This window comes from Myotis davidii, unplaced genomic scaffold (assembly GCF_000327345.1).
Source record: "Myotis davidii unplaced genomic scaffold, ASM32734v1 scaffold233, whole genome shotgun sequence".
Lineage (NCBI taxonomy): Eukaryota > Metazoa > Chordata > Mammalia > Chiroptera > Vespertilionidae > Myotis > Myotis davidii.
In genome coordinates, this window is record NW_006285917.1 from 2979483 (window position 1) to 2984523 (window position 5041).

At 46.4% G+C, this 5041-nt stretch overlaps 1 protein-coding gene and 1 long non-coding RNA gene across 3 annotated transcripts in view; one reads left to right on the forward strand and one right to left on the reverse strand.

The window, feature by feature from the left end:
* Positions 1-5031, reverse strand: part of SLC4A8 (solute carrier family 4, sodium bicarbonate cotransporter, member 8) — a 118536-nt gene extending 113505 nt beyond the window's left edge. Inside the window, exon 1 of one of the 2 annotated variants that reach the window (XM_015559629.1) lies at positions 4876-5031. The gene's annotated coding sequence lies outside the window, so the exon portion shown is untranslated. The remainder of the gene's footprint in view (positions 1-4875) is intronic. The other variant, XM_015559625.1, reaches the window with a different exon arrangement.
* The window catches only part of LOC107182033, a 4299-nt gene continuing 2982 nt past the window's right edge, over positions 3725-5041 (forward strand). Inside the window, exon 1 of the long non-coding RNA XR_001512751.1 lies at positions 3725-3975. This is a non-coding gene — a long non-coding RNA (uncharacterized LOC107182033). The remainder of the gene's footprint in view (positions 3976-5041) is intronic.

The window sequence follows — 5041 nt, forward strand, 5'->3', positions numbered from 1 at the left end:
GCTGAGGGCTTTTTTTAGGCTGGCCAAGCCTGCCGGCGACTGAAGCTCCCAGCCTCTCCTTTTTTTATTTATTTATTTTTATTCTGGGATTTATTTACCTTCTATAATTGAAACTTTTGCCGCTCCAGCTCCAAGGCCACGGCCTGCTGAAAGCAGATATCTGGGGTTTGTTTAGCTTCTATAATTGCAACTTTGTTGCTTAGAGTGGAGCTCAGAGCCCGGCCGCAGCAGGGAGGAAGCTTGGCTTCCTCCATCATTGGGGCAACCAAGCCTCCTGCTCGCTTCAGCTGTGTGGCTGCTGGCCGCCATCTTTGTTGGTGGTTAATTTGCATATCTCGCTGATTAGCCAATGGGAATTGTAGCGGAGGTATGGTTAATTTCAATCTTTGTCGATTATTAGATAAGATTAGAAAAAATAGAATGTATTATACCACAATAGTAACAGGGGTTATCTCTAAGTACAATAATTATGGGTAGTTTATTTTCTTCTTTGTGTTTCTTTGTGTGTGTGTGCTTTCTAAACATATGATATTTGGGTAAGTAATAAAAACAATAAATACTATATGACCCACCCTCCAACTCTTCAAACCCTCTCCCTTTCTCTTATTTCCCCCTCCATTTTCTCCAGGTTCTTTGTCCAGACCCCAATCCAGTGCCCTGCTGAGCTATATTGGAGCCTGAGGAAAAACAAAATTGGCTTTAATGCAAGTAAACTCACCAATGATACTTTCAAAATCTAATTCTTTGCTTATTTCATTTTCAGTTGAGAAACTGCCATGTTTGAAAATTTCTCTTGACCAAGAGATGATCTTAAATAAATTTTAATTAACTTAAACTGAAGTAAAATCAGTAAATTCTGTTTGGATATAAATAAAATATTTAAACTTAAATTAATGTTGGGAATTTTAATACACCTACTTTTTAAATTTTTTAATATTTCTTCAACTACAACTATTAGAAAAATAACTATTTAAAATATACAGAAAAACATGAATATGGGGTACACATTTTTTTAAATTTTGCCTCAAGCTCCAATATGGCTCAGCAGAGCACTATTCTTTACTTTAAACTAGAGGCCCGAAATTCGTGCAAGGGGCTCCGAAGGCCGTGGCAGCGGCCCTGCTGCCACCCCAGCCCTTGCAGCAGCAGCCCGGGAAGGACGTCCAGAAGGATGTCTGGTCTAATTAGCATATTACACTTTTATTATTATAGATTGTTGATATTTTCTTTGTCACAGATTTTTTTTGCATTAATTTTGATTTTTAAAAAATATTTCATTACATTTTACTTGATCATTGAGTTTTGGGGTGCCCCCTTCAATTTTGCATCCAAAGCAAGTGCCTCATTCACCTTAGCATAGTCCTGGCTCTACACCAGTCATACCCCTTTCTACATTTATCAACTTCCTTTCCTAGGCTATAGATGTCCTGTGGAGAAAGGTGTGGTTTATTTACCTTTGTATCTCTGTGTCCTACCCAATGCCTAGCACAGAAGCTCCCCACGGTGGGCTTCAACATTGTTTTATTGGTGGTAGAAAAGGAAGAAGGGCCGACCTGGCATGGCTCAGTGGTTGAGCATCGACCTATGAACCAGGAGGTCACTGGTTGATTCTCAGTCAGGGCACCGGCCCGCGCTGTGGGCTTGATCCCCAGTGTGGGGCAGGCAGGAGGCAGTCAATCAATGATTCTCTCTCATCACTGATGTTTCTCTATCACTGATGTTTCTCTCTCTCTCTCCCTCTCCCTCTCTGAAATCAATAAAAATATATTTTTTTAAAAAAAGAAAGGAAGAAGGAAAACAGCTAATGATAATGACTAACATTCTGACCTTTACTGAATGCTTATTGTGTACTAGGCAGTGGGTTAAACATTTCACTTATTTTAAACTGACAACTCAATAATAAAATTAATATTATACGTATTTTACAGATGAGGAAATTGAGGCAAACAGAGGTGAGTGAACTGTATGCATAAATGATTATGACGGAACTTGAAACAGCTCTGCTTAGGTTTTTCGCTTTGATGGTTTCTCTTCTGGGCATGGGAATGAGATGAGAAGGAAGGGGGAACAGATGTAGTAGAAGAACTAAACTGTCACACTTTCACCTCGGCTATTTGCCTGAGTTTCCTAACAACCCTAGGCATCATCAACCCCACTTGACAAATAACAACCTGAGATGTAAGAAAGATAAAGGGACTTGCTTGGTTTCCAGCGTGGTTAGCCAGCCTCCGGAGTGGGGGAGGAAAGTCGTGAGCAGGGGGGACAAGTTGTCAGCAGGCCAGCTGCCCACCTCCTAACCTCCCAGGCAAGCTCGGGTCAGCTTCTCTCCAAACTTTCCGGGCTAAGTGAAGCCGGCAGCACTCCACCTGAGGGGCAAATCTCCCTCATCCTGCCCGCACGGAGGTGGGTGTCTCCTTACCAAGAACGGCATGTGGAAGGGAGATAAGGGCCAAAGCTGATGTCAGTAGCCGCAGCGTTACTCTTGTCTCACTTGCTCCCACTGATCTGCTCCCTACCACATTTCCTGCTGCATGGTGGGGGAACTCCCTGAAGCACGCTGATGTGAAAAACGAAACTCAGAACACCCAAAAACAAATCCTAAAATGGCCCAGAAATAAAAATAAGATTGTGAGAGAAAAAATGAAATTCACAGGACTTCCTGAGGAGCAGGGAATTCAGGCATGTCCTGCAGAAATGCTTGATGATAGGAAGAGTTTGTCATAAACATGCTTTGATGATTTCTGGCGAGAAGGACCGAAGGTTTAGGGAGGAAGGAACTGTATCTTTCATTGTATACCTTTTTATAGTGCTTGATTTCTTTTTTTTTTTTTTTGTAACTATGTGCCTATGTAAGTTTTTCAATTTAAAAACAAAAAACAAAAAACCACAAAACACTTTCTAAAAGTGGCCTGCCACCAGTGGCAGGCTGAGATCGCAGTCACTGCTCTGCGGTGGCTCATCTCCAGACCTTCCTGGAGCAGAGGCCTGGGCGCCCGAACCGTCCTCCCTGCTAGGAGAGACAGCCCAGGGCATGACACATTAGGGGTGGGTCCCACATCCTGTAGACTGCATGTGCCTGCAAATTAGACAACTAATGAGTCTGACGACTCAAAGTCACGTTTAAAATCAGAGTCAGCTGAAGTAGCACTGGATGAGTAATCTGCTTCTGGAAAGTGGAGCACTCCTTGGGAACCTGGAACGCCAGGATGCGGGTGGTGGTCACGACTCTGTCCTGGGGAGAACAGAGGCTGTGAATCCAGCCTAGCCCAACACCCTCAGGTCAGGCTGGGTCCTGACTGGGGCTCCAGGGCCAGGTCAGAACCACGTGGCCCCTGGGGGTCAAAGAGCAGAGTTAGGGGAAGGCTAGAGCAAAGATAGTAGGGCCAGACCCACACAGAAGTGTCCAGTCCCCAGAGAGACAGAAATGCGGGGCAGCGTCCCACAATCTCTGATAGAGAATGTCCTTATTCTGAGAAAGATGGGTGTCAAACAAGGCCAATGACAAGAATGGGAGCAAGGGGAGCAAGGGGAGTGAAAATGAGCCCCGAGTGTCTGTAAAAGGGCGAAAATGGATGATCAAGGTAAATGCTACAGAAAGTCTTTATTTAGGAATTTAAACCCCAGAAAGTCTCCAGTGTGAAAGAAAGGGAGTTGGGGGTTAGAGGATTAGTCAGGGGAGCTAGGTGACCATGCTGAGGGAGTGGGGACACCTCCTTTTCTACTCCTTTGGGAATGTCCATCTTTCACATTCCCCTGACCTAGTGGAGCCGGGCAAGATCTCCCTGCTCCACTGACCCTGTCTCTCCAGACTCCATCACTGGAAAACCGCTGGCCTCCTCCCACGGGGTCCCAGATTAGAAAACAAGATTACTTCTTCATCCAGCTGTTAATCCCCAAGTGGCTTCCCTGCCTGTCCCAATTCATGTCAGGACTGTCTCCTTGCTCAGATCGTCTCACCCAGACCCCTGCTCACAGGTCCTATGCACTTAGAAATACAAATCATTCAGCCCAGCTGGTGTGGCTCAGTGGTTGAGTGTCAACCTATGAACCAGAAGGTCATGATCCAATTCCAGTTCAGGGCACCTGCCTGGGTTGTGGGCTCAGTTCCTGGTGGGGGGCATCCAGGAGGCAGCCTATCGAAGATTCCCTCTCATCATTGATGTTTCTATCTCTCTCTCTTTCTCTCACTCTCCCTCCTTCTCTGAAATCAATAAAAACATACTTTAAAAAAGAAATACAAATCATTTAAATATCAAAACAAAAGAAAGACAAAATTGGTAGTCTACGATTCTACCGTAGAAAATTTCCACATTATTAGCTATTTGGAGTCAGCTATACTACTTCTCTATTCCTGAGGTAAGGACCCAAAGATACTATCACAGAACCTTAGAGCCGGACAGGCCCAGTGAGCAGCCCTGGAGGGAGGGATGATTCAGAGCATGAGTTTAGGAATTGAATTGACCTGGATTCTAAAACCAGCCCTGCCAGTATATGCTCCCTGGTTCTCCGAACGGAGTGTACCAGAATCACCTGGGAGGCTTTTACAAACACACATGGCTGGGCCACATCCCCAGAGATTCGGGTTATTTAGGTCTGGCTGGGGTGGGACCCAAGAATCTACAGTTCTAACAAATTGTCTGGTGCTGCTGCTGGTCCAGGAAACCACACTTTGAGCATCACGGTGGCTGTGTGACCAGCCACCTACCCAGGATACTCTGGACCATCATTGCAGGTACTTGTCAGGGCTGGGGTTTCCCTACGACCTGGCATAGGGAGCCCCCCGCATTGTGCGTGGCGCACGTTCATAGCTGCTCTCGCTGTTCGATGGAAGGAAGGAGTCATTTGCCCAAGGCACCCGGACAAGGAGAAGCAAACCTGGGACGGCGCCCCTCGCTCCTCTCTGCCTGGCGGCGTTTGCAGCCTCCAGCGCTGCCCCGGGCTCCGCGCGCTCCAGCCTCGCCGCCACCCGCAGGCGGTTCCCCGCACTCGCTGCCCGTCGTCTTTGGGGCGGTGGGGACCCTCCCATCTTCTTCGGCGCGGA